Source organism: Suricata suricatta, chromosome 14 (genome assembly GCF_006229205.1).
Source record: "Suricata suricatta isolate VVHF042 chromosome 14, meerkat_22Aug2017_6uvM2_HiC, whole genome shotgun sequence".
Lineage (NCBI taxonomy): Eukaryota > Metazoa > Chordata > Mammalia > Carnivora > Herpestidae > Suricata > Suricata suricatta.
Window position 1 is genome coordinate 85,370,915 of NC_043713.1, and position 11,427 is coordinate 85,382,341.

At 47.7% G+C, this 11,427-nt stretch overlaps 1 long non-coding RNA gene across 3 annotated transcripts; it reads right to left on the minus strand.

Moving 5' to 3' along the window:
• Nucleotides 1-1,205: 1,205 nt before the first annotated feature.
• LOC115278326 lies at nucleotides 1,206-10,066 on the minus strand. 3 transcript variants are annotated; one of them, XR_003902810.1, is made up of 5 exons: nucleotides 9,947-10,066; nucleotides 5,433-5,581; nucleotides 4,549-4,660; nucleotides 2,932-3,048; nucleotides 1,206-1,345 (listed from the first exon to the last, which is right to left on the minus strand). It is a non-coding gene; the product is annotated as an uncharacterized LOC115278326 (long non-coding RNA). The 3 variants fall into 3 exon arrangements; XR_003902809.1 differs by having other exon boundaries at nucleotides 5,433-5,606; XR_003902811.1 differs by lacking the exon at nucleotides 1,206-1,345 and adding an exon at nucleotides 2,340-2,392 and having other exon boundaries at nucleotides 5,433-5,606.
• Nucleotides 10,067-11,427: the final 1,361 nt, after the last annotated feature.

Genomic DNA, 11,427 nt, shown 5'->3' on the forward strand with positions numbered 1-11,427 from the left:
GCTCTGTTCCAGAAGACACTCCGCAGACTGTAGTTTTTGCTGGTCAGCTCAGCTGCTGCCCGCTTGGGTTTCGCCGTGCGGCCAGCGTAGGAGGGCGAACCCAGCAAAGGATGTGTCCCATCACCCCTCCCACGGCCTCCTCTTGTCTTTGCTTGTTTCCCTCCTCCCGAAATTCCTCGGGCGCCCCCTTTTACTGGCAGCTGTTTGCGTCCATCTAAATAGCTCCAGATCAGGAGGCCCGACCTGCATTCCCCCTGGTGGTCGCTGGACATGGATGTTACCATGTGGGACATTTGTTCCAAGAATCAGCGTAAGTGCCGACCTTAATCTCCATCTCCCCTGAACGTCACTCTTTTCCTTTTCACATTTCGGGGAGGAAGTTATAATTCTGTTCATTTAAGTGGAAAAAAAGTTCACCTCTAGTGTTCTTAATATTAGGATGGGAATGACTCAAGTCAGTCACACCCTGGCCGCGGGACACAAACGGTCCTGTTTCTCTGTCGCTAAAAGGAAGGCTGTCCTAAAGCATTCTTGCCTGCTACAAATCTGATGGTTTCTTTTGATCAATGTGATTTTGCAACTTTAGAAATCTTTTATTAAGATTGATTTACACATCCTTCTTTAATTTGGTTATTTATTTTTGAGAGAGAGAGAAGGAGAGAGAGAGAGAGAGAGATCGAGTGAGTGTGAGTGGGGGAGGGGCAGAGAGAATGGAGACAGAGGATCCCAAGCAGGCTCTCGCTGACAGTGCAGAGCCCGATGTGAGGCTCGAACCGATGAACTGGGAGATCATGACCTGAGCCTAAGTCAGACGCTTCACGGACTGAGCCACCCGCGCACCCCACTTTAGAAATATTTTTAAACACTTAAGGTGTTGAAGTTTTCCCGAATATCCCCTTCCCTCCCCCACCCTCCCTGCCCAATCTTTGTCCTTCTGAAAACGTGAAGGGACCATCTCAAAAAGCGCTGTCATCCAAGGCATCTGATTATGTGTTTCCACCAAAGGATTCTGCCTTTTGTCTTTCTCTATCAGAATTTCATTTCTGGGAGACTGGAAAGATCAAACCTTGCATTAGAATGTCAGGGCTTTTATTTATTTATTTATTTTGAATAGAATGTCGGTGCCTTTTAAAAATATATATTCCCAACTCATAAATTCCAGTTTTCAAAACTGGCATTTATTGAAGGAAATGAATACGGTTTTGCATCGGGCATTTGGGTTATGTGTTTACTTCCTGGTTTGATTATGCGTATCTTGGCTCTCAGAGGGAAGTGACCTCGATGTGGTCAGGAATTATTTGAAATAGGTCCCCACTGCATCTCACTTTCTTATCAGTCGAGACTTCTAAAGAGGAAGGAGAACATGAAGTTAGGTGGTAGTAATGACGTAGACCCGGTGGACGCATCTCACAGAAAGAGGAGGTGGGGGAGGGTGTGCTGTTGGGCAGAATGAGCAGATTCACCAGATAAAAGCGCAAGCCCCCAGTTACATTCACATTTCAGATCAATCATAATTTTAATAAAAGTAGGGCACCTGGTGCGGCTCAGTCGGTTAAGCATCCGACTTTAGCTCAGGTCATGATCTCACAGATCGTGGGTTTGAGCCCCGCGTCGGGCTCTGTGCTCACAGCTCAGAGCCTGGAACCTGCTTTGGATTCTGTCTCTCTTCTTTCCCTCCCCCACTTGTGCTGTCTCTCTCTCGAAAATAAATAAAAAAACATTTAAAAAGCACTGTATATCCAAAGCAAGATATGGGCCACACTTCTAAAAATTCGTAATGTATGTGAGATTCGAGTTGAATTGGTGTCTCCCCGTCCCTCGGCAGCCCTGGCTACGAGGGGGTGACAGCAAGAACAATGTAAGGGAAAGACAAGAATGAGTTGGCATCTTTCACAAGGACAGGGACTCACCAGGTGGTTTGAGAGCACAAAACAGCTTTGTGAGAAGTGAGAATATGGGAACACGAAAAAATACGGATGGAGAGAATGATGGAATTAATGCCTCAGGGTGATGATTGCGATTTTAATCACTGCCTCACACTTGCTTCCTTGGGACGCTCTCAGAGCTGGGGGGCTGTGCACGCGCCCGTGGGGGTCTGCCTTGCCGTGATGCACACCGGGAGGCTGTGAGGTGCGGAAGGAGGGGCCCCGTGTTCAGACTCGGGGCTTGAGCTCATCCTCGCTGGTTCTGGCCGTGTGCCCTAACTTGCTGGACCTCAGTTGTCACCTTGGAAGTGGCGCCCAGAGCCCCTGCCTTGCGTCCTTTGCAGGGAGCCATAGGCATCAGGTGACTCGATGGACGGGACGGAAGACTGCCCATGCCTTTTACACCGTAAGTTCTAGAGGATCGGGGACTAGATCTGTCCTGTTCACTGTGTCATCGAGAGCAGTTCCTAGTGGTCGGAGTAAAACAAGGGTTTGTTGTGGGCATGGATGGAGACCAGTATATATTGTTCAGTTTAACCAGTTGCGTAAAATACAGCGATGCCCAGTGTGTGTGTGTGTGTGTGTGTGTGTGTGTGTGTGTGCGTGCGCACATGTGAGTTGAGTGAGGGGCCGCCTGTAACCACACAACAGGCAGGAGCTGCGGTTAGGCTATTCAAAGGCTTCCTGATTTCCCCAGAGGTCAAAGCCACATAAAACTGGACCTTAATCTTAGGACTGACTCCAGAGCTGTTCAATGAAAGAAGTAATTCCATTGGAAGTAACGGCACGGAAATGCCAGGGAAAGACACATAAAACAATCATATGGGAAACGTCCGCCTCATTTGGTAGAACATTTCCCCCCCTCCTCTCTCCGTGCTGAGCTTGCTCCTCAAAACAAGACTCCAATCAACCATCGGTCTTGTGCAAACCAAAGGAACTTAACCCCCTTTTAGCTGGTAAGAGTCACACTGGTGTTTCTTGTATGTGTGTAAACATATTTCTGTACCTCAGTTTGGCCCAAAGCGTGAAAATCCTTGACGTCGGATTAACTACTCTTCATCACCAGATGAAACAGAAGCAACAAGAGTGAGTCGATTTTTCACAAAGGCCGAACATTTCTTTCCTGTTTAACATAAAGGCGATAAATCTGAGCCTAATAAAAGCCGGAACACCTGAATGAAGCCTTTATTTTTCAGTCTGTCGGCATTTACGGAATGAGTGCTCTCTGTCACATCAACCTGGACAGAGAGACGCAGGTGCGGGGCCGACAGGGACCATCCATCTCGCCGGACGCTCCTTCTGCACATTTACCTGAATGCCTGAGCCAGAAAAATATACAGGGCTTTGTTCAGTAGGCTTTGTAAGGAAGAATGAAGCCCCGAATCTGTTCGTTTTCCCCTTCTCCGCACTGGGATAGTTTTATGTGCATTTTCTTAAAAATCTCGGTTTAAAAAAATCCCAATGTGCTCACTTAAAAAAAATATTCATAGCTTTTCTCCCACTACAATGTAAACTGCTAGTTTATTGTGGACTAGTTTAATCTCTCAGGGTTTTGTCTTGTTTCTCTGCATCCGTGTCATGTGCAGGGGTGTGTTGGGGCTGTACCCAAGTCCTGGTGTCCTCTGCCCTTCCCAGACTGCCTTCCAGACCTGCTCCGGGTGCGCTCTGGCTGGGAGTCAGATCGCATCTCCTCTATGCACAGTGATTTTTAACACGGAGAAGCATGATCAAGTCACGGTCATTGGTGGTATCACTAGCTTCCTCGCTTCATGTCTGGTGACTCAGCTTACCCTTTTAATTCAGCTCCCAGCTCTCTGGGATCTGTTACTTCCTCTCCTGTTAGGACACAAGTGTCCTTATCTGGAACTGAACTATTATGATGGACTCCTCACTGAACTTCACATCTTGATTTTTTACAAATATTTTTTAATGTTTTTTATTTATTTTTGAGAGACAGAGAGAGACAGTGTGAGCAGGGGAGGGTCACAGAGAGAGAGAGGCACAGAATCTGAAGCAGGCTCCAGGCTCTGAGCTAGCGGTCAGCACAGAGCCCAATGTGGGGCTCGAACCCACAAACAGTGAGATCATGGCCTGAGCTGAAGCCAGACGCTCAACCGGCTGAGCCACCCAGGCGCCCCTCACATCTTGTTTTTATCTGCCCCACTTTGTCTTAGTTTGCCAGCAAACTGGCTTCCCATCATATGGGTCATATCCAGATCATATGGTAGATCTATCCAGCTCCAGAATCTGTGCATCGCCCCATCCTGAAACTCCGTAGCCATTAAACAACTACCCCCCAGGCGCTGAGACCCACACCCCGCAGAGACGGGGAGGCGTTCTGGTAACCCCTGGGAATGATTCACGACCTACCCTGAATCACAGACGTTGGCATAAAAACCCTTTAAATCATCCACTCCTTGGACACAGCATGCTGCCTCCCACATGGCCTCTGAGAATCAGCACATGTTGGGTTCTTATTGTCTGGGTTTTACTTGCCCACAGCCCTTTCACATTTCATGCACCTCCCGCGCTCTGGTGAGTGGGGAAGGGGGACCACTGACACCCCCTCCGCAGACCGGAGGCTGAGGGGCAAGGGCTCACACTTCAGGATCATTATAATCACCTTGAAGGGCTTCTAAGCCACTGGCTCTGGGTTCCCAGACTGCCTCACGATCGCTGGAGTTCTTTGAAAATTACTGACTTCCGGTTTCCACCCCAGATGACATGCTTTAAACCTGTGCAGCGAGAAAGAGAGGAGGAAAATGGGGAAGTATTTTTATTCGAAAATGAAAAAATTATCACTTTCCAATTCTGCAAGAAACCAGTGCTGCGTTGGGTTAGTGTGGGATGGGAATGTACTCAAAATCTTGTATATATTTTGATTAGATAATTATAAGAATGCTTTTTGGTCTTGCCAGATAACTATTCTTTTTTTTTCTTGAGGTTTTATTTCTAAGTAATTTCTATACCCAATGTGGGGTTCGAACTTATGACCCTAAGATCAAGAGTCATGCACTCCACCGCCTGAGCCAGCCAGGTGCCCCCCAACCCCTTCCCGTAACTAGTCGTAAAGACATAATATGGAGGGTGTTCCCAAGACTCACTAAAGCCGGTCTCCGTGAAGAGTGCTTTAGGACCAGTGATTAAAACAAAACAAGCCCTTCTCCAGCAATCCAGCAGACTGGGTACTAGCATTTCTTCTGTCTCATGCATGAGGAAATTAGAACGTCTTAAAAGATGACTTTTACCAGGGCACCTGGGGGGCTCCATTGGTTAAGGGTCCAACTCTTGATTTTGGCTCAGGTCATGATCTCATGGTTCCTGAGTTTGAGCCCTACATCAGGCTCTGCACTGACGGCACGGAGCCTGCTTGGGATTCTCTCTGTTTCCCTCTCTCTCTGCCCCTCCCCTGCTCACTCTGTCTCTCAAAAATAAATAAAGACGACTTTTACCAAGTGAGTGTCAGACTCAGGAATGAAACACAGTCCCCTCGGACTTGAAAGTCACCTGGTCACTGCTGAGGACAGAAGGAGTCAGGTGGGCTAGGGATGGGCTGGCGGTGAAGGCAGGGCACCACAGGACTGTTTTGCCCGGTCCTTCCCTCCAAGGGCCTCCGTCGAGGATCTTTCGCACTCTCTGAGAGGAGGGCTGGAACCCTGCGGAAAGGCGCACTGAAGGCTTCTGGGAAGAAGACCCAGGATCATTAGACATCCCCAAACCACATCTCATCACCCCAGTGCAAATCCGCGGTTGCTGTGAATTAACATTTCTATAAATGCCATAATTATAGATGCCTAGTGCCATTATATCACAATATTGGTGCATGTGTTGACAGCATTTATTTGGAAAATGTCAACATTTACAATACTCCACAATTTGTCAACTTGCGTTGACATTCCTCCTTTGAAAATTAGAGAGAATTAGCCGAGCCCCTTTGTCTAGGATGGGCCTCCACCTCGTAAATTAGTTGACGCAGGCGTGAAAGGAACGGTCAGTGAGAAGGGACGTCGGTGCGGGCGGAGGCTCCCGTCCAGTGGGGGAGCGTATGAGGGCGGTCGGCGTTTGCTTGTCCGATGAGAATCTTGTCCTCACGATCAGACAGAAACACAGAACCCAGGAGAGTGTAGCAAAATGACTCCTAAGGTCCCACACAACAGCACCCTCTCGGGAAGACCTGTTTTCCCTTGTGCGGCAATGGCGTTGCCCGCCAGGGACAAAATGATAGCCACCCTCTCCCAAATTATAGAGAAACATGGTCAGAGGGAAGTTTTCACACTCGTCCAGAGCCCGGCAGCTGGGGGTGCAGCCTCCTCAGGCCATGGGCCACCTTCCCCCCAGGCAAGGGCACAACTCCCAGCTCCTGTGACCAGCTCTGACCCCTGCGGAGCACCTGCCGGTGCCTACAGTCCACTTTGGCCACCGGCCCTTGGCACGTGCTCCCGATCCAGCCCCAAGTGTGTTCCAGAGAACCTTCAATGTCTCTTCCTGCAAAAATTAATACTACTGGAAAAACAATTAATACTACTGGGAGTCCCATTTTAACAAGAAAGGTCCGTTTGTCAGGGCAAGGGTCACCATTTCAAAATAAATATTTTCTAGAAATATATTCCTAGAAACGTATTTCAAGATTTAGCCTGGATAAAGAGGAGTTTGTTGAAAAGTTGACTTTGAATGGTATTTTGACTTTTATATTGTTAGAAAGGACCTTCTCTCCTAATTCCTCAGGGTGCGTTGTCTAGATTAGCCAACTTCGGAGCATGGAAAGCATCACGAAAGCATAGTGTTAACGGATTCAGAAGTGTTTGGAGGACAATATTTTCTGTTTGGGACAATAGAGGTTTCGGTCACTTAATAAACTCGATCTCCCCCAGCAAAACGGCCTAGCAGCCCAAACTCTTTCTTCTAAAGGGGAACATTGATTTTGGTATCAAATGCTTGTTACGGTCTCTGTGGCTTGAATGAGCAGAAATAGCATCCGTGTTGGAAGGCTGAGTCCTTGACCTTTAAGGATGCGCAGCGCCCCCTAGTGGGACCCCATGCAACAACCTCCACCTGCTCTATGGATGCTCGGGACGCGGCTGTCGCACACCTGGCTGGGAGAGTAACTCTTTCCGTTCCTGACGCCCGTCTTCTTCCCAAGCCTCACGCAGACACTCAGAGCATACCGATTCCCAGGCGCACCTCTCTGGAAGCCTGAAATAAACCGAGATTCCTCTCGAAAAAGCTTTGGGTGTTTGAGTCGCACACTGCCACAATCAGAGAGCCTAAACTTCCACATTTCTGCTCCAACAGGGAGCATCTGTTCCCCTTACCGCTCGCTGTGTTCGCAACACACATTTTTGTTATTTTTCTAGCTCTGCTGTTTTTCGCCCAGTGTAACGTTGCCTTCCCCCCACATTAAAAGTGTAGCCAGTAGGCCGAGGCAATACCCTGAAATTAGCTAAATCTTATCATTAGAAGGAAATCATTTTTTATTCAAACAAACTTGCACTTGACAGGATTTAATACCTTGTTGTATTGAAATCAATAAGAGCTGTGAATTATCGATCATTTGCAAGGGGGCAAAGCAAAATTAGCTCCTGCGCCTGTTTCCAAAGTTTGGGTAAATTTATGACAAATGGAATATTGACTAATAATATTTTAAAAGCCTTTTAAATTTTTCAGCACTTCCGGTTAGAAGGAATTTATTAGACCAAATACTGTAAAATGGAATGAAATAGATTAGTTCTCGTTTTGAAATATGAGCGTACACTGTACGAGGCAGCGGTAAACATAAAACTTCTCCTTCGTGGACGTTTCTACTGTAAATGACGGAAGTGTCCCAGACACCCAGAATTAGGAGGAGAGCTCTCAAATAGCTCGTGAAAGGTAAACAGTCCCGGTGCCAAATTAGAGTTTACGTCTTTAATTCCTTGAATCATTGTCTTCGCAAAGCTGCATCTTGAGGTTATTCGAGAGCACGCATGCGCACGAAACCCCAGCGTCACCACCATTTGAACTTCTTCGTCTCGAAAGCGATGCCAGGAGCTCTTGTATTTACACGAAATGTCGGTTTGTTTCTGTCCGGGTTGGCGTCGCGTTTCCTACCGATGTTAAAACAGCGTCCTCAGAAATTACCCTTACTTTTCCTTAACGTCAAGGGTCAGAGACCAAATGTCTGGTTTCCTCCCCGCCAAAATCGGTGGCGTGGTGGACGCTCCGTTTTATTCATTGTCTTGAGTCGTTTCTTTTCTCTGAAGACAGACAGCCCTCACTGGAGGAGAAAGAGGCGCAGGCTTCCTTTCACGAAGGACAAGCCGAGGAAGACCACGTTGGCGTCACTCTCAGAGGCCCCTGGCTCCTCTCCACCGCCCTCCAGTTCTTTTTCTCACCAGCTCCTTAAATATGGAAACCGTCAGTATCAGTAAACAGAACCTAACAAACGCCAGATATCTTGCTGTTTTTTGAAATTATTATTATTATTTTCTGAATTTTGGAGACTGGGGGAGGGAGACAGAAGAAGAGAGAATCCTAAGGAGGTTCCATGCTTAGCACTGAGCCCAACGTGGGGCTTGGGCCCTCAACCGTGGGAACACGACCTGAGCTGAAATCAAGAGTCACAGGCTCAACCGACTGAGCCACCTGACACCCTTTGTTGCCGCTATTTTTATGAACAACTATTTTTCTTCCCAGAAATCTATGTTTTAATGACCATCAACAAGCCAGCAGAAGAAATACAAAGAATTGTTTGTGTGGGATTCTGTCTCTTCATTATACACACCAGCACCCACAGCCTGGGAAGCTGCAAAACGTATTCCAGAAACTTCTGTCTTGTTCATGCTTTGAAAAAAAAAACGTTTCAGCTCAAGTCCCAACAGACAAAAGCATTCATGTTGTCAAGACAATGAAGAGAGAGAGAGAGAGAGCAATGGTGCACTCAGGGTGGTACTGATGGTTTTTCTCAGCCTCTTGCTTACAAAAAAAATATGGCCCGTGCCCCAACTGAATCAGAAAGAAGCATGTGTGGGTCACAGAATCGCTCTCGTGTATGAATCAAGTTGTCCAGCCATGGAAGGGAAGGCAAAGCCAGCCCTCTTCTCTGGGGCAAAGCAGGAGCCAGGAAATTAGTGGCTCTCTGCTTGCACCTCGGTCACCCGGACCTGGGGCAAGGCGCCACCAGCTCTCCGGGTCTTGGTGTGTCCAGTTGCAAAAGGGACACCATAGAGCTGCTGCGCTGTAGGAGGCAGGCCAGGACAGATGGGAGGGGGAGGTGTTTTATTTCCAAGGAGGTTGTTTGATCCTGAGACCCCCACTCCGTCGTCAGGGATTTGATGCTCTCTCCTGCACTGTTGAAGCCCAATCTTCTAAATCAGATTTTTGCTCATGAGAAGATCCTGGAATCTTACCTTCTTTCTTAGAAATGTCACCTCTTTCTACTCCCAGAATCTATCTCCTTGAGGTTCCCAGATGGAAAGTCGGATTTCTGATACTGACCTCCCCATCAGCTTGCCGTGGGATTAAAATCCACTAATTTCTAACCTTGGCAGCTTTCACATGGGATTATTACTATGTGCTTCATCTAGTATGGAAATAGGGAATCAATTTTTGTTTACCGGAGGCACTGGGAACATTATGCATTCATTAAGTAGTAAGCATGTGAGGTATCTCAGCCCTCAGGGACATTCTTCTCTAATTCCATTTTTTTTTTTAATGGGAATCAGTATCCCAGAGAAAGCAAATGCCTGTATGAGATGCTCACCTCCTACCGACGGAATCACAATCTCTCAGCACCTAAGACCGTGACCTTACTTGGAAATAGGGTAATTTTGTCAGTGTGCTTGGTTTAAATGGGGCCATACTGGAGTACGGTGGGATCCTAATCCATTATGATCTGCTACCTTATAAGAAGGGAAGTCAGAACACAGACAGAGAATGTGTCATGGAGATCTGGGAGGCACGCCACCATAAGAAGAGGAACTGCCAGCATCGGGGAGAGAGCCCTGGACACACCCATCCCTGGAAGGGGCTCCGCCTGCTGACACCTTGGCCTCAGGCTTCTGGCCTCCAGAGCTGTGAGACAAGACATTCCACTGTGCTCAGCCCCTCCATCCCCTTGTTGAAGTGCTTTGTTAGGGCAGCTCTGGGAAACCAGAGCACTGGTCTATTCCGGTGACGTCCACCCTCCCGGCCCCGCCCATCTGATTTCATTTGTCACCATGGATGTCCTTCTGACACGTGTCTCCAGGAGGCCAGTCACAGGTGGCCCAGGAGAGGACATGGTTGCTGTAACCCCTGCTCTGCTGGAGGCAGACGAGAGCATGGGCTTGGAGTCCGGGAACTCAGGCTTGATCCCTGGGGACTACTCCTACTATTGTGTGATGCGGAGAAGGTAACTTATCACCTCTAGGACCCCCTCCCCCGTCTCCTCTTCTGTAATGCGGGGCAGTGGTACATCTCATGGGGTGATGGCACGGATGCGATGCAATCATGCAGGGAAGCCCTTCAGCAGAGAGCCCGGCACATAAACTGGTCCAAGAGCAGGTAGCAGTTATTATTCTACTTGAAACAACTTGAGTTCTGAAGGATGTCTTTTTTTTTTCTTCCCACTGCTCTATTACATTAATGAGGATGCTTAGTTGCTTCTTCTCAAGGAAGACTGGTCTGGTAGCTGGCATTGATCATCACTGAAGGGTCCTAACCCATCTGAAGCCACAAGGGACCCAGGCTCTTTCTGTCTTATTGCTCAGCATTCCTGGGTGTTGCTGTTGTCTGTTTGGTCCTGACGGCTCACCCCTCAGTCCCAGGACAGCCAGCAGGGAAAGGATATAAACAGGAACAGTTCCTGGGAGAGGCCCATATTCCTTTGGCCAGAACTTGGACATGTGACCACATTAGGCTGCAGTGTAGCCTTGATCCTGAGCAGCCAATGGAACATGGGTGTTCAACTCAGAGAAGAGGAGGGTGGAACTTGGGTCAGTCGGCTGTCTCAATCCCAACCCTACATCAGTGCACAGATAGCGGTCAACAAAATATGGTTAATGCATTATGATTTTTCTTACTCTTATAATGCTGATTAATCCTGGACGCTGCCAGAATCTCTCTTGTCTTAAACAAAGAGAACGATTTCCGTAGCATTGCTGGGGAGGGAAACTTTTCTCTGCCCTTTAAGGTTATTTTAGTTGGCCTAAGAATTAAATGGACATGAGGCAGAGTCACAGGAGGAACTAAAATTGATTACATACACCTGGGAATCCATATAAACATTAGAGATTCCAAAAACAAGCAATACGATGTATATATGTCATTATGGACTAAGAAGAAGAGGGTCGGGGCCCAGGGAAGGAAGGAAATTCGTAAGAAGACTGGAAAGAGTCCATGTTTAGTGAACAAATATTTGCTGAGCCATCCAGAAACAATGGAACGCAGAGAGGACTTTTGATCAAGCGGGCCTTGCTAGTGTTGGGGAGGAAAACTTTTCTCAACGTTTCAAGACTCCTCTGGCTGGTCTAAGAATTCAACTTCC